Here is an 18,937-nt window from a genome sequence, read left to right as displayed (position 1 = left end):
TAAACAAGAAACAGAGCATGATTCCTGCTCATCCTGTGGTTCCCTATATCAAACATTACCCCTGTTTCTATTATGGTAATAAACGTGGCATGTTCAAGGAACTGAAACCAAGTGCATGAGGAGACAGTGAAAGCAGATGAGGTGAAGATCTCAACAATAATGAAATTTTGTGTGTGTTAATATATCTCTATATTGGGTAAATATTAAAATCATCAGGAAGGTTTATAAAAACACCACAATGGATTTTCACTTATATTAATGCTGATCAGGCAATTCAAATCAACCTTTCCTCTTCTGTTCAATATTCCTCTGGAGAGTCTAGCAGTGTAATAACATGAGAAAAGAAATAAATTCACTGTGATTAGAAAAGAAGTAAACTCTCCTTATTTGCAAATGATATGATCATCTATGTGGAAAATCCAACCTCTTGCACAAAAGAGCTATAAAACTAATATGTGGTTTCAGCAAGGTTTCATTATACAATAACAGTTTACAAAAAAAAATCAATCATACTTCTATACAGTAACCAAAAATTGAAAAAAATTTTAAATGCCATGTATAACAATAGCAAAATATGAAATATAGAGAGACAATATGACAATAATTGTAAAAGAAAAAGTACACTGCAAACTACAAAACATGCTGAGAGAAGCTAAAAGAGACCTAAATAAATGGAGTGATAAGTCATATTTAGGCCAGAAGACTCAATATTGTTAAGATGATAATTTTCCCAAAAATTATCTGTAGCTTTGACAAATCTCACCAGGTTTTTTGGTAAAAAGTAAGCAGACAATTCTAAAACTTATATGGAAATTGCAAGGAGCTAGAATAACCAACAAATTTTTTCCTGAAAAAGAAGAACAAAGTTGGAGGACTCACATTGTCTGATTTCAAGACTTACTACAACATAAAACAGTAGACTGAAAAATATAAGATATTGATGAAACTGAAGATGACACAAATAAATGGAAAAATATTCCATGTTCATGGATTGGAAGAATTAATATAATTAAAATGTTCATACTACCCAAAGCAATTCAGTGCAATCTCTATCAAAATTCCAATGGCATTTTTTTACCAAAAATGGGGGTGGGGGGAGTTCTAAAATTTGTATGAACCACAAAGACCCCAAATAACCAAAGCAATCTTGAGAAAGAAGAACAAATCTGGAGACATCACACTTTCTGATTTCAAACTATATTACAAAGCTATAGTATTCAAAACAGTTTGGCACTGGCATAAAAACAGACAGATATATCAAAGGAATGAAAAGAAAGACCCCAAATAAACCAATGTATATATGTTCAATTAATTTATGGCAAAGGAGCCAAGAATACAAAATGGGGAGAGGATAGCCTCTTCAATAAATGGCGTTTGGAAAACTGGACAGCCACATGCAAAAGAATGAAACCGGATGACTATCTTTCACCATACATAAAAATCAACTCAAAATAAATTAAAGACTTAGACTGAAATATAAAACCAGAAGAAAATATACGAAGTAACCTCCTTGATATTTGTCTTTGTAATAATGTTTTGGATTTGACACCAAAAGCAAAGGCAGAAAAAACAAAAATAAACATGTGGAACTAACTATGTCAAACCAAAAAGTCTCTGCAGAACAAAAGAAACCATCAGAAAAATGAAAGGGCAAACTACTGAGTGGGAGAAAATATTTGTAAATCATATATCTGATAAGGGGTTAACAACCAAAATATATAAAGAACTCATATAATTCAATAGAAAATTTCAATTTAAAAATGAGTAGAGGAACTGAATAGACACTTTCAAAACAAGACATACAAGTGACCAACAGGTACAGGAAAAAGTGCTCAGCATCACTATCAGGGAAATGCAAACCAAAACCACAAAACCACAATGTCATCCCTGTTAGAATGCTATTATCAAAAAGACACAGGATAAGAAGTTTAGGCAATGATATGGATAAAAGGGAATGCTTGTGAACTGCTGATGGTAATATAAATTGCTGCAGCCAATATGGAAACAGTATGAAGTTTCCTAAAATAATTAGATATAGAATTATCATATGATTCAGCAGTTCCACTTCTGGGTGTTTTCCAAAGGAAATGAAAATATTAACTCAAAGATATATGTACCCATATGTTCATTGCAGCATTATTCATAATAACCAAGATATATAAACAACGTGTCTGTCAACAAATGAATGAATAAAGATGATGTGGTAGGTATATACAATGGATATTATTCAGTCATGAGAAAGGAGGAAATGCTGCCATTTGTGACAACACAGATGGAACCTGAGGGCACTATGCTAAGTGAAATAAGCCAGACAGAGAAAGACAAATACTGCATGGTATTACTTATATGTGGAATCTAAATTTTTAAGAGTCAAAGTCATAGAAACAGAGAGTAGAAAGGTAGTTGCCAGAAGCTTGTGGGGGGAGAAGTGGAGGAAATAGTGAGAGGCATGTAGAAGGGTACAAATTTTCAGCTATAAAATGAATAGGGTCTGAGGATCTAATGTATAACATGATAACTATAATAAATAACACTGTGTTGTATAATTGAAATTTGCTAAGAGCATACAACATAAATTTCTCACACACAAAAAGATAAGTATATGAGGTAATAGATGTGTTAATTAACTAGATGAAGGAAATTCTTTCACAAAACTACATATTTTAAATCATGATATATTACAATTTTAGAAAACAATCAGAAGGCAAGCAACATGATCACAGAAGTAAGCCTTTATATATCAATAATCACTCTAAATATAAGTGGATTGAATTCACCAATCAAAAAGCACAGAGTGGCTGGGTGGATAAAAAAAATAAGACCCAACTATATGCTGCCTACAAGAGACTCATTTCAGCAATAAAGATACATATAGGCTCAAAGTGAAGGGATGGATTACTTAAAAGTGCAAACCAAAGGAAGATGAATATAGCCAAAATTATATCAGACAAAACAAACTTCAAGCCAAAAATAGTAATGAGACAAAGAAGGTCATTATACAATAATAAAAGGGTCAAAACAACATGAAATACAACAATTATAAATATATATGTAACCAATGTCAGAGTACTGAAATATATTAAGGAAATACTAACAGATTTAAAGGGAGAAAGAGATAAAAATACAATAATAGGACAATACAATAGTAGAACACTTCAATATCCCACTGTCAGCAATGGATAGACCACCCAAACAGAAAATGAACAAAGAAACATTGAAATTGAACCATACTCCAGAAAAAATGAACTTAACAGATATATATAGAACATTCCACCCAAAAGCAGAATATACATTCTTCTTGAGTGCACACAAAACATTGTCAAGATAGAACATGTGATAGAACACAAAACAAATCATTGCAAATTTAAGAAGACTGAAACCATACCAACTATATTTTCTGAACACAATGGTATGAAACTAGAATTCAACAAGAGGAAAGCTGGAAAACCCACAAATATGTGAAAATTAAACAATACCCTTCTGAACAACCAATAGGTAAAAGAAGAAATCAATAGAGAAATAAAAAATTATCTCAAAACAAATAAAAAGGAAACAAAACATATCAAAATTATGGAATACAGCAAAAGCAATTCTGAAAGGAAAATTTATAGCAATAAATACATATATTAAGAAATTAGAAAGATATAAAATAAACAACCTAACTTTATACTTCAAGGAACAAGAAAAAGAAGAAAAAATTAAGCCCAACGTGAGCAGAAGAAAAGAAGTCATAAAGATTAGAATGGATCTCAATGGCGAAAAACTGAAAGCACTCCCTCTAAGAACAGGAACAAAACAAGGGTGCCCAATCTCACCACTATTGTTCGACACAGTTTTGGAAGTCTTAGCCACAGCAATCAGAGAAGAAAAAGAAATTAAAGGAATAGAAATTGGAAAAGAAGTAAAACTGTCTCTGTTTTCAGATGACATGATACTATACATAAAAAATCCTAAAGATGCCACCAGAAAACTACAAAAGCTAATCAAAGAATTTAGTAAAGTAGCAGGATACAAAATTAATACACAGAAATCTCCTGCATTCCTAAACACTAACAATGAAAAATCAGAAACAGAAATTGAGGAAACATTCCCATTTACCAATGCAACAAAAAGAATAAATACCTAGGAATTAACCTACCTAAAGAGGTAGGTAAAGACCTGTACTCAGAAAACTATAAGACACTGGTGAAAGAAATCAAAGATGATACAAGAAGATGGAGAGATATACTATGTTCTTGGATTGGAAGAATCAACATTGTGAAAATGACTATACTACACAAAGCAATCTACAGATTCAAATGCAATCCCTATCAAATTACCAATGGCATTTTTCAGATAACTAGAACAAGAAATTTTGCAGTTTGTATGGAAACACACAAAAAACCCAAATAGCCAAACAAATCTTGGAAGAAAAAACAGAGCTAGAGGAATCAGGCTCCCTGATTTCAGACTCTACTACAAGGCTACAGTGATCAACACAGTATGATACTGGCACAAAAACAGAAATATAGATCAATGGAATAGGATAGAGAGCCCAGAGGTAAACCCATGCACATATGGTCACCTTATCTTTGACAAAGGAGGCAAGAATATACAATGGGGAAAAGACAGCCTCTTTGATAAGTGGTGCTGGGAAAATTGGACAGTGACATGTAAAAGAATGAAATTAGAACACTTCCTAACACCATACACAAAAATAAACTCAAAATGGTTTAAAGATCTAAATGTAAGGCCAGATGCTATAAAACTCTTAGAGAAAAACATAGGCAGAACATTATGTGACATAAATGACAGCAAGATGTTTTTTTGACCCACCTCCTAGAGTAATGGAAATAAAAACAAAAATAATCAAATGAGACCTAATGAAACTTAAAAGCTTTTGCACAGCAAAAGAAACCATAAACAAGACAAAAAATACAACCCTCAGAATGGGAGAAAATATTTTCCAATGAAGCAACTGACAAAGGACTAATCTCCAAAATATACAAGCAGCTCATGCAGCTCAATATCAAAAAAACAACCCAATACACAAATGGGCAGAAGACCTAAACAGACATTTCTCCAACGAAGACATACAGATGACCAACAAACACATGAAAAGATGCTCAACATCACTAATGGTTAGAGAAATGAAAGTCAAAGCCACAATGAGGTATCACCTCACACGGGTCAGAATGGCCATCATCAAAAAATCTAGAAGCAATAAATTCTGGAGAAGGTATGGAGAAAAGGGAACCCTCCTGCACTCTTGGTGGGAATGTAAATGATACAGCCATTATGGAGAACAGTATGGAGGTTTCTTAAAAAATTAAAAATAGAACTACCATATGACCCTGCAATCCCACTACTGGGCATATACCCAGAGAAAACCATAAGTCAAAAAGATACATGTACCTCAATGTTCATTGCAGCACTATTTACAATAGCCAGGACATGGAAGCAACCTAAATGTCCATCGACAGATGAATGGATAAAGAAGATGTGGCACATATATACAAAGGAATATTACTCAGCCATAAAAAGGAATTAAATTGAGTTATTTGTAATGAGGTGTATGGACCTAGAGCCTGTCATACAGACTGAAGTGAGAAAGAGAAAACAAATACCATATGCTAACACATATATATAGAATCTAAAAATGGTACTGATGAACCTAGTGTCAGGGCAAGAATAAAGACACATATATAGAGAATGGACTTGAGGACACTTTGGGGGGGGGGAAGTTGGGACGAAGTGAGAGGGTAGCATTGACATATATACACTAACAAATGTAAAATAGAAGGCTAGTGGGAAGCTGCTACATAGCACAGGGAGATCAACTCGATGCTTGGTAATGACCTAGAGGGTTGGGATAGAGAGTGTGGGAGGTAGGCTCAAGAAGGAGGGGATGTGGGAATATATGTATACACGTAGCTGATTCACTTCATTGTAGAGTGGAAACTGGCACAACATTGTAAAACAATTATACTCCAATAAAGATCTGAAATAATAATAATAATAAAAGATCAGAATGCAAATAAATGAAATAGAGACCAGAAAAACAATAGAAAGTATTAACAAACCTAATACCTGGTTCTTCAAAAAGATAAAAATTGACAAACCTTTAGCTAGACTAATTAAAAAAAAGAGAAAGAAGATACAAATAAATAAAATTAGAGATTAAAAAGGAAAACATGACAACTGATACTACAGAAATTCATAGGCTCAAAGAGACTATTATTAATGATTATATACCAACAAATTAGATAAAATTTGAAAAGCACATAACCTGCCAAGACTGAATCAGGAAGAAATAGAAAATTTGAACAGAATGATAATTAGTAAAGAGATTAAATCAGTAATTAACCTCCCAACAGAAAAACTCCAGGACCAGATGGCTTCACTGATGAATTCTACCAAATAGTCAAAGAAGAATTGACACCAATCCTTCTCAAACTCTTCCAAGAAATTGAGGAAGAGAGAATACTTCCAAGCTCACTCTATGATGCCAGCATTATGCTGATACAAAGACAGATAAGGACACCACAAGAAATGAAACCACAGACCAATATCCCTGATTAATATAGACACAAAAATTCTCAAAACATTAGCAAACCCAATACTAGAACACATGAAAAGGATTGTAAATCATGACCAAGTAGGATTTACCCCTGGTATCCAAGGATGGTTTAACAGACATTAATCCATAAGTATAACATATCACAACAGATGCAGAAAAAGCATTTGACAAAATGCAACATTCTTTCATGATAAAAACCGTCAGCAGATTGAGTATAGCAGGAACATACCTCAATATAATAAAGGCCATATATGACAAATCCAAGGCTAACACTATACTCAATGGAGAAAAATGGAAAGCTTTCCCTCTAACATCAAGAACAAAATAAGGATGCCCACTCCTATTCAATATGGATAGGAAGTCTTAGCCAGAGCAATTTTGCAGGAGAAAGAAAAAACAATGTATCAGAATCAGGAAAAAAGAAGTAAAACAGTTGCTATTTGCAGATGATATGATTCTATACATAGAAAATCCCAAAGAGTCAACCAAAAAACTGTTGGCACTAATCAAAAATTTCAGTCAAGTTGCAGGATAAAAAATGAACATACTGAAATCAGTTGCATTTCTATACACTAAGAATAAAACATCTGAAAAATAAAGAAAATTATCCCTAGAAAAAGAAAGCAAGAAAAAAAATCCCATTTAAAATTGCATCAAGAAGAATAGAAACACAACATTGTAAATCAACTGCATTTTGATTAAAAAATTTTCTTTAAGAAGAATAGAATAGTTAGAAGTAAATTTAACCAAGGAGGTGAAAGACCAATACTCTGAAGGCTATAAAACACTGATGAAGGAAATTGAAGATGATATCCTGTGTTCATGGATTAGAAGCATTAATATTGTTAAAATGTCCATACTTCTCAAAGCATTTACAAGTTTAATGCAATCCCTATCAAAATACCCATGATGTTTTTCACAGAACTAGAAAAAAAAATCCTAAAATTTATATGGAACCACAAAAGACCCTGAAATGCCAAAGAAATCTTGAGAAAAGAGAACAAAGCTGGAGGTATCATGTGCCCTTACTTCAGACTATACTACAAAGCTACAGTAATCAAAACAGAATGGTACTGGCACAAAAAAAGACCATGGATCAATGGAACATAACAGAGAGCCCACAAATAAACCCACACAGCTATGATCAATTAATCTATGACAAAGGAGGCAATAACATACAATGGGGAAAAGACAATCTCTTCAATAAGAGTTTCTATGAAAACTGGACAGCTACATGTAAAAGAATTAGATTAGAACATTTTCTCACATCATATCCAAAAATAGATTCAAAATGGATTAAAGATCTAAATGTAATAAAGCCTGAAACCATGAAACTCCTAGAAGAGAACAGGGGCAGGACACTCTTTGACACAAATTGTCAATTAACTTTTTTAGATCTGTCTCCTAAGGCAAAAGCAACAAAAGCAAAAGTAAACAAATGGGACCTAACTAAGCTTAAAAGTTTTTGTGCAGCAAAAGAAACCACTGACCAAATTAAAAGACAACCTACTGAATGGGAGAAAATATTTGCAGGTGATATGACTGATGAAGGGTTAATAACCAAAATATACAAACAGCTCATACAACTCAATATCAAAAAATTTTTTAAAAAATCTAAAAATGGACATAAAACCTGAATAGACATGTTTTCCAAAGAAGATATACAAGTGGTCAACACACACATGAAAAGATGCTCAACACTGCTAATCACTGGAAAAATGCAAATCAAAACCACTATGAGATATCACCTCCCACCAGTCAGAATGACTATCCACAAAAAGTATACAAGTAACAAATGTTGGCAAGGATGTGGAGAAAAGGGAATTTCCTCAAAACAAAACTAAAAATAGAACTATCCTGCTATTTGCAATGACATGGATGGATCATGAGAATATTATGTTAAGTGAGATAAATCAGACAGAGAAAGGCAAGTACTGTATGATATCACTTATATGTGGAATTTAAACAAGCCAAAACTGTAAAAACAGAGAATAAAATTGTGGTTATCAATGGATGATGGTTAGTGGGACAGGACAGATGTTGTTTAAGGGTACAAACTTACAACAAGTAGTAAATAAGCCCCAGAGATTTAATATGCAGTACTGTGAATATTGTATTATAATCATCAAACTTGCTATGAGGCTAGAATTTAATTATTCCAACTAAAGAGAAAGAATAATTATATAACATGATAGAGGTGCTAATTATTGCTATAATGGCAATCAGGTTACAATATAAAATATATCCAATTAACATACACATATTAAATTTACACAATTTCAATTTATATATGAGCTATATTTAGATTTTTTAAATGAATAAATCAATATCTTACAACTCTATTTGCCAGTCATCTCAAAAAAGCTAGTGGGAAAAAAGGAATTGATCCATGGTCAGCCAATTAATCAATAAAATGACAGCAATCAAAGGAGTGTGGTATTGGTAAAAAGATAAACACATAGATCAATGTAATAGAATAAAGAGTCCGGAAATTGACCTACACAAATATAGTCAACAGATTTTTGACAAAAAATGCAAAGGCAATTTAAAGGAGAAAGTACCAATTCAACAAATAAAGCTGAAAAAATTGGACATCCATAGGCAAGAAATAATATTTGTAATACATATCTAAGACCTTATACAAAAATTCTCGAAAATGGATCATAGACTTAAATATAAAATATAAAAGCATAAAAATTTCTAGAAGAAAAGCAATTAGAAAATGTATATGATTTTGGTTTCAAGATGAGTTTTTAGATATGACCCAAAAGCATGATCTATAAAAAAAATTGATAATCAACTTTAAAAAAATGAAAAACTTTTTCTCTGCAAAAGACACTGTTAAAAAATGAAAAGACGCACTAGGGAAAAATATTTTAAATCACATATCCAATAAAGAACTTGTAACTCAACATTAAAAATATAAACAACTCAGTAAAAAGTGAGCAATAGAATCTGAACTGATCTTCACACCAGAGAAGATATACAGGTGGTAAATAAACATATAAAAATACTGGCTTTGCCTGCAATAATATTACCATGATGTTCTAATGGTGATTTCTATTTCTTCACTCCTTCTATATTTATTAATTGCAGTGCTTTGAATAAGATTTACCTTTCTCCTTTCCTCCTATTTTTATTCATATCATATTGACTCAGGAATATTTATTTTATTCTTTAATTTATAATTAAATACTATCATTAATTTTTAAAATTGAGTTAAAATTCACATAATATAAACTTACCAGTTTAAATGTTTTAAAGTGTAAAGCCTTAACTATACATTGAGTAGGCAGCCATGTAGTAATATTTGAGATTGGAAAAACTGTTGCCAGAGTTAACTCCAGGTGCCGCAGTCTTTAAAAAATCTACCACTGAAGACATATTCTTTTCAATTATTTTTTTTTATAATAATGTAGAATGTAACTAATCCAATTCAGTGTCTTTTAGTACATTCACAATGTTGTGCAACCATCATCATTATCTAACAGTAGAACATTTCATCACCCCTAGTAAGAAATCTTGTACCCATTAAGCAGTCACTTCCTATTTCTTCTCGCCTCCTCCAAGCCCCTGTAATGACTAAGTTACTTTCTGTTACCATGGATTTACTTGTGCTAGATATTTCATATAAATGGAATCATAAAATATATGGCCTATGTGTCTAGCTCCTTTCACTTGGCATTGTGGTTTGAAGGTTCATTTGTGTTGAAGTGTAAAATGAAAAGGACCTCATTAAGTAACTGAAAGCAAAGTTGGACTCTTTTGTGTATTATACAAAAAAGAGCTTTGTTTCCAGGTGAAGCCTCTGAAGAAAACAAACCACTATCATTTGAGGTTTCTTTCCAAGAGCAAGGGGCTCAGGAAATGGTGGAATATCACAAGTGGGAGAGTTTAGGGATTGACTGAGCTACAGCCCAGAGTATCGTCATTGAAGTTAGGCTGTTGCTGCTTGACTGGCTTTTAGAGGTGTAATCCTAGTAGTTTATGAAAATGAAATATAATGATATCATTGAGTGCCTTTGAGGTACCTGACACATACTTGATTAATAGAAAAATAACTGTGAACAAAGCTGTCATTGATCCACTGGGATGGGTATAACATCTGTTCTGCTGTTACTTTTTACTGTGACCAAAGATCATTCCATTTCTTCCTAAAACAATAAGAATGTGTTTTTGTCAAGAAATAAAAAATACTTAAACTCTGTTTAGGACATATCAGGTTTAAAATACTTAATGGTTTAAAATACTTAATAGCTGTCCCAATAAAGATGTCAAAAAGATATTAGGTTATATCAATCTGTAATGTCCAGTATATACTCATCGAGTCTGAGTGTCATCAGCCAACAAGACTGGATGAGATCACCCTAGGGAGAGAAAGGAGCTAGATAGAGCCTAGATGGGGAGAAGTCTCCAAACTTTGTAGATCAGGCACAGTAGGAAGAAATAACAAATGTGTTTGCGAAGGATTGACCAGAAGGCCTGAAAAACTTTTAAAATACTCAACAAGGTATTTACAGAAAAGTACTTAATATACTTAAATATTCAAGTACTTAAAAGGATATAAGTGGAACAACTTTACCTGGAAAATTCTGAGTATTTCATTGTAAGTCATAAATAAAGAAAATGTTTATGAAAATGAAATATAATGATATTATTGAGTGCCTTTGAGGTACCTGACACATACTTGATTAACAGAAAAATAACTGTGAAAAAGCAAACATACTTATGAAGTCTAATGGAAAAGATAGCAATGGATACACCATTTTTGGGTATAGAGTGCTTTGGGTACTTAAATCAGGGAGAACTAACTGTTGGAGAGGTTAATAGTCTTGTTCAGTCTTCAGAGGCAATCATAGGCCTTTGACTAAACAAAGACCCTGAAAGGAGCTACGTCCCAAATTGCTGGGCTACATGCAGTTCAGCAGAAACAGCACAAACAAGTCTTGAGAACCAATAAATAAGGAAGGAAGTAGGTCAAGAAGCTTCCTGAGCCTTGGGAATCTGGCCAGTCCCGGAGATCAGTGAACATCCTGAAATTTCTGACTAAAGCATTTATGATGATAGCCAGAGCTGCATATTTGCACGTAAGCTGATGATTATCAGCTTGCAGGTTGGTGTTAAAAGCAGGACCCTTTTGAGCAGTACTCTGAGTCTCATCCGTGGAGTAGATGCACTGCCCAGGATCTTCCAACTTGGACTCCAGATTGCTGTTGCAGGGACTTCCCAGCACTGTTTGGATCTGGAGATAGGTGTTTCCCCAATTTGGTGATGTATATACATTTATTTCTTGCTATGTTGCTTGTCCTATGCTGTAACTTACTATTTCCAATTGGGACTCCAGATTGCTCTTCAAGAGACTTCCCAGCATTGCTTAGATCTGGATGTGGGTGTTTCCCCAATTTGGTGATTGTTTCCACATTTATTTCTTACCATTCTGCTTATCTTTGTGCTAGCACTTATAACTAACCTAAGAACTTTATCTCTTACTTAAATTAATTTAAGCGTAGAGTGTTTATTTTGCCAACGAATCCGCCAAACCTGAAACTGAGAGCAAGTCTTTTGGCAAGACATAAATTGGCACTGTTAGCGGGACTTGCTGAGCAAAATGCCTCTTTTTAAGAAGAAGAAGTAAAAGCTAATCAGGTCTCTATTCCAGGATAGGAATAGAAAAGATTGATAGAATAACCACAAAGGAATTATGGGAAATGTATAAAAAAGTAAAGGGGCCAAGAGATATTTTAAATCTCAAGTGCAAACTATGAGATCTCTGTCTGTCTGGATATATGTGTATGTCTCAGTATGTGTCTTTGTCTTTGGGTAATATTGTTGAGGTTAATTTGTAAATGAACTCTATTTAATTGGCTTAAAGAAAAGTAAGTGCTTACAAATTTAACAATTCTAAGTATAAAATAAATTAAGCTAAATGAATTTCAGGTTCATGTGAACTTGGAAATGTTCAATATTAAATTAATACCTGGTATTAATGTTTGTTAATCTAATTAATATAGACATGTCTTAGGAATCAGCAACATTAAATGTAATACTTTTTTGTGCCTAGATTTAATATAAGCCAAAAAAGATCTTGTTATATCTATAGCAAATCTGTCAGCAAGGAAGGTAACTCAACATGAAGAAAACTTCAAGGAAAGAAAATACAAATGAGATAAGAGCTTTGAGTGATTTATGTTTATCAATCCACAGAGTGCTAATATAAAGGACAGTTCATGGTTGCTTCAGAAAAGTAGGATATGTGTTTTTTAGTAAAGAAGGTATGAGGAATGAAATTGTATTGTATTAAGGGAAAAGGAAGTAAATCTGGCTTACAGGTGGCTGTTTCTGAATGGCAATATAAAATGATGGATACAGAAAATGATTAAAAAAAAAAAGGTTTAAAATCTTTTGTTACTTTGGTGGCACAGTGGTTAAGAATCCACCTGCCAATGCAGGGAACATGATCCCTGGTCCAGGAAGATCCAGCATGCCGCAGAGCAACTAAGCCCGTGTGCCACAACTACTAAACCTGTGCTCTAGAGCCCATGAGGCACAACTACTGAGCCCATGTGCCACAACTACTGAAGCCTGAGCACTCGGGCCCATGTGCCACAACTACTGAACCTGCATGCTACAACTACTGAAGCCCATGCACCTAGAGCTGTGTTCCACAACAAAAGAAGCCACAACACTGAGAAGCCTGTGCACCACAAAGAAGAGTAGCCCCTGCTGGCCACAACTAGAGAAAGCTCACACATGGCAATGAAGACACAACACAGCCAAAAATTAAATAACATAATAAAATTTTTAAAAAGGTTTATGGAAAGTGGACCCTGGAAAAAGAGTTATGTGCATGGTACAAGTTTTCTTGAGATGTTGAACTGCCTTTGATAACAGATTTTAAGTTTCTTTACCTCTTAAGTGATCTGTTCTGTATTTGCCTTTGAAATCTTGTATTGTTACTTTGGCTAAGTGAATAACTGTTGTTTCATGGTGAATATTATATGGTAAATGTTACTAATATGGATATTCTAGAAATTACATGGACTTCATAAAGATCTGATATGTCCTGGTAAAATATTATCAGTTGTAATTCTAGTTACTATCTTAAAATGTTACATGTCACAGCAGTAACCAAGTTACTTTGTCAATTGCATTGTAACCAGATTTTAAACATGCCTTCTTAAGCCTTTTTGTCATTATAGACAGCTATGATTTCACTCTGATGCCTTTGCAAAAACAGTACCCCTTCAAGATTTATAGAAAGGACTTTCAAAGATTAAATTAAAATTAACTAGAGAAACAAACTTTGTCATTAACAGTAAGTTGGTACCAAACTGGAATTTGGTTTTCTCTCTCTGATTAGAAAACAAAGTTTTCTTGGAATGCTGCTTTTGATAACAGACTATGTGAATTTCTTTGCCTTTAAGTGATTTATATTTGTTTTTAAAATCTTTTGTTACTTTGGTAAAGTAATTAAGTATTATTTCATAATGATCTATGAAGATTATGGCACATGTAGATAAAGCTCATTCAGCTTCTACAAAAAATTAACCCCTCATTGTCAGAATTTTGCTATCTTGATGTCCTTAAAACATGGTAACAGTGTACCACTAAATCAGGGAATTTAAAACGGGCAAACAATAGCTGTAAATTAAACAGTCAAGGGTACAGGAAATCCAAGACAGCCACTTGGCTTTTCCTGGCTCCCTGACAAACCTCATTTTTTATTTCATGGGATACAGACCTTCCTGGCTGCAAGGCTAATACCCTCACAGTGGAAAAAAATACATATATTTATGTTTCACTGAATTTGAATTGTAGTTTTGTTAATTGAGGTCTGTGTTTATTTACCAAGACTCACTTCCTGGTTAGTTCCTTGCTATTATGTTTTATTGCTAAAAAGTTTAATTGAATTATTCTAAAGCTTATCTCAGTAGTCTATCTTTAAATGGAGCTCAGATGTCCCGTGACCTACAACCCGGGGACATACAATTACGTGTGTCGGTGAACTGTAAGCTAATTGGAGCTTATGGTAAAAACAACGAGGAAAAAGAGTGCCCTTGGGCTTCTAGAGTAGAAAATTTTCAGGGGCTGGAAAAAATTATGCTATCTTCGAAAAACAGTTATTGGCTTGTTACTGGGCTTTAATTGATACTGAACAATGACCATAGGTCACACAGTTATACTAAGGCCACAGATGCTGATTGTGCAATGGATCCTAAGTTCACCCAAGGCCCACAGGGGTGGGCAAGCCCAAGAGTCCAGCATAATTAAATGGAAATGGTATATTCAGGATCAGCCAAGTCAGGCCCACAGGGTATTGCTACATTATATCAGAGGATTTCTAAAATTCCAGTAGATAGCACTGAAGATCAGACTTTAAATAAGACTGAAATGAATCCCCAGTCAAATGGGGAAAACCTTTTGACTTCTTAACTGAAACAGAAAAGAGACATGCTTGGTTTATGGATGGACTGGCAAAATATGTAGGATCCACTGTCTATTAAAAAGCAGTAGCTTATAATCCAGTCACAGCCAAATTATTAACCACTACTGGAGAGGGTAAGAGTAATCAATTTGCTGAATTATACGCAGTATATCAGACTCTAAAACAAGAAAATTTAACAGAATGCATATTTATACAGATTCTTGCTCTATAGCTAATGGATTGGCAACTTGGCTTCCAATATGGATAAGAAATAACTGGCAGATCTATTCAAAAAATTTATGGGAAAAAAATTGTGGTCAGATATTTGGGAAATTGTGCAGAAAACTAATGTTTCAGTTTTTAATGTAGATGCTCATAGTATTCCCAACTCCACAGAATGATGGTTCAATTACAGGTGAACAAACCCAGATCCAGATGATGGAAGTTGACCCAGATTCCAATAAATTCAAAGGTTTGGCACTTTGGGCACACCAAAAATGTGGCCATCTGGGAGAAAAAGCTACATACAGGTGGGCTCAGGATCAAGGTATTTCTTTAACTATGGATCTTATTAAATCTGTCATTTTACAATGTCCAATTTGTCAACATGTTAAGCATAAAAGCTTGCCACAATCAGTCAAAGGACAGTTGGCACATGGCAAGTTGCCTGGGCAAATATGGCAAATTGATTATATTGGTCCGTTAATTTGAGACAAAGGATGCCAATATGTATGTACTGTTGTGGACACCTATTCTGGATAACTAGTCACAATCCCATTTGGAAAAGCCAATCAGAATAATACTGTTAAAACACTGGAGATAATTAATTTATATTATGGTGTTCCACTTCAAATTCAAAGTGACAATGGTCACATTTTAAGGGTAAGTTAATACAAGAGCTTACCCAGGAGCACAATATACAATGGGTGTTTCATATTCCTTACTATCCTCAAGCTGCTGGTTTAATTTTTAAAAAGTGAATGAATTATTAAATAAACAGCTGATTAAATTAGGACAGGGCTCTTATAAAAATTGGAGGACTAATTTAAATACTGCCTTAAATATATTAAACTACCATCCAATTAGGGAATCTGAAATTCACCTGATGAGAATGACTATAACAAATTTACAAATTCATCAGACAGATGTTCATCTAGAGAGAGTTGAATGCTGGGAAATCTTGCCAGGAGCATTAGCTCTTTTTTGAGCCTCTCCTGAGGCTGCAGGACTTGATTCGTATTGTATAACTGAACAAAGACTTACCAAGAGGTTAATCTGTGCTATGCCAACTGGTATCAACATAAAGATGCCTCCTGGACATTTTGGACTAATTAAAGAATAGTCTAGTCTAGCCCTTAAAGCTATTTATGTCTGAGGGGGAGTAACTGACCCTGATTATCAGGGAGAAGTTAAAATAATTTTACAAAATAAAGGTAATGACAATTTGTTCATCAATAAACATGACAGGTCGCACAATTACTTATTCTCCCCTACTTTATTGGAAAAACTAAGAAAGGAGAACCTCCCACTCTGTTAACTGTCTGGGGAGATGGAGGATTTGGATTCACAACAGAGCACAATTCAGTTGGAGCTAGAGTCTGGGTGAAGCAACCTAATGATCCTCCTATACTTGCTGATGTAATTGCATAGGGGAAGAATAACACTGTGTTGGTGAGGATCCCTGGACAATAAACATGGAAACATGTGCCATTAACCCACTGTTATTCTCACGAATAGATTACTTTTGGAAGCCTGACTGTAATATGGATTGTAACCGAAGCTTCAACCCAGGACACATACTTTATCGCAAGGATGACTCAATGTATTCAGCTGAATGGGGGATCTGGAGATGAAAGAATTCAATTCAGAATAAAACTTAGGACAATTTTACCTTCCCCATGAACCAGGTTTGCCCAATTGTAAACCTGACCTTTTTGGACAGAACCTGTCCATTTGGACAGGTGACCCTAGTAACCCTTGGACTCAGGCTTTTGTACACTCTACTAACTCTTACTCTCTCATGGTTGAATGAGTCCTCAAGTATCTATTAGGTGTTGTCACAAATCAAAAATCCCTCTTAAAAATACTGTTTTGGAAAAAGCATAGAATATTATAAATTCTTGCAAAAAGGATACTACTTTACAGATATATAATGGAACTATTACACACAAAATGTATCGTTAACACAAGTTTCTTTGTTAGTATGTTTTAATAATTCACAGATTAATGGAAGAAATAACCCTTAGATGGATATTGTTACTGTCTTAGGTTCTCATCTTGATGTTACATCTCATTCACTTAAGATTCCTCAATCATGTACTCAGGTAGGCCAACACTGACAAAAATTTGTATTATATTTTACTATTACCTTTCCTGCACAACCCAAATGCAAAATAAAATGAGCATGCTATGATACTTTATTAGGGGCTACCGGCACTGGAATGGGCTTAGTAAATTCTATTGATGTAGAAACTTTAGCATCTAGATTACATAACACCAGTAAGGATATAGCCCAAGCATTAACTATTAATGCTAAATGGATGCCTACTACTCTCAGACCACATGAGCTCAGTATAGGTTATGATTAAAATTTCTTACAATTGTTCGTTTCATTAACAGATAGATTAAGTCAAACTGCAGGCATAATTGAAGTGTTTAACTGGACTGTGTGTTCTATACAAAAGTTGTATTACCTTGCTCAAAAAGATAAAGCCCAAGAAATATTGACGTCTACCAATGTATATTCATGGAGGAAGATATTTTAAAAATAGATACCAAAAGATCATTGGATATTCGTCCATGAAAGAAAAACTAGATGTGAGAAAACCTGGTGTGTTGGGACTACATTCCATTATGCTGTAAAAATTAAAATCTCTATATGTCAATTTCATGTACTACCTATTGTTTTTGGAAAAAATATTGGTTACCCCATTTCACAGAAAATCATCTAGATTTCAATAACAATACCCACTTATTGATGGACTATGAGAGAACTGCCGAGGGACTGGTTCGTAGCCAGACTTCTTGAATCTGGGAACCCTGTTTATTGGAAAACTCAATCACTGTAAATGGACTATTTTTCCTCAATCCTATGTTTTTGAAGACACTCCTCAATTTGTAAAAAATTTTCTGCATTGTTTGACCCATTGTTGATAATCTCAACTGTATGGTTTTTATTGACTATATGAAATTGTTAGTTATCTTATCACATTAAAAAAACTGCTAAAGAGACCTTACCTTATTCTTATGCTCTTCAGCCTAAACAATCCTGAGGCCCAACATTGGGGAAGTTAATAGTCTTGTTCAGGCTACGGAAGCAATGATAGGCCTTTAACTAAACAAAGACACTGAAAGGAGCTACGTGCCAAACTGCTGGACTACGTGCAGTTCAGCAGAAATGGCACAAACAAGCCTTGAGAACCAACAAATAAAGAATGGAGTAGGTCAAAAAGCTTCCTGAGCCTTGGGAATCTGGCCAGTTTCTGCGGATCAGTGAACATTCTGAGACTTGTGACTAAATTATCAAAGCATTTATGATGATAGCCAGAGCTCCATATTTGCACGTAAGCTGATGATTATCAGCTTGTGGCTTGGCCTTAAAAGCAGGACCCCTTTGAGCAGTACTCTGAAGTCTCACCTGTGGAGTGGACGCACTGCCCAGGATCTTCCAACTGGGACTCCAGATTGCTGTTGCAGGGACTTCTCAGCGCTGCTTGGATCTGGACGTAGGTGTTTCCCCAATTTAGTGATGTATATACATTTATTTCTTGCTTTGTTGCTTGTCCTTATGCTGTAACTTACTATTTCCAATTGGGACTCCAAAGTGCTATTCAAGGGACTTCCCAGCGTTGCTTGGATCTAGATGTAGGTGTTTCTCCAATTTGGTGATTGTATATACATTTATTTCTTATTATTTTGCTTATCTTTGTGCTAGCACTTATAACTAACCTAAT

At 34.2% G+C, this 18,937-nt stretch overlaps 1 protein-coding gene across 8 annotated transcripts in view; it reads left to right on the top strand.

Moving 5' to 3' along the window:
- Positions 1–11,708: 11,708 nt before the first annotated feature.
- The window catches only part of LOC130839713 (calcium-activated chloride channel regulator 1), a 48,161-nt gene continuing 40,932 nt past the window's right edge, over positions 11,709–18,937 (top strand). For 3 of the 8 annotated variants that reach the window (XM_057714011.1, XM_057714077.1, XM_057714068.1), the window contains exon 1: positions 15,552–18,709. The gene's annotated coding sequence lies outside the window, so the exon portion shown is untranslated. Of the gene's footprint in view, positions 11,833–13,489; positions 15,532–15,551; positions 18,710–18,937 lie in introns of those variants that run through there. The other 5 variants (XM_057714021.1, XM_057714040.1, XM_057714031.1 and 2 more) reach the window with 5 other exon arrangements.

Source organism: Hippopotamus amphibius, chromosome 1 (assembly GCF_030028045.1).
Source record: "Hippopotamus amphibius kiboko isolate mHipAmp2 chromosome 1, mHipAmp2.hap2, whole genome shotgun sequence".
NCBI lineage: Eukaryota > Metazoa > Chordata > Mammalia > Artiodactyla > Hippopotamidae > Hippopotamus > Hippopotamus amphibius.
Note: the sequence above shows the minus strand (reverse complement) of the source record. Positions and strands in the feature narration are given on the sequence as shown.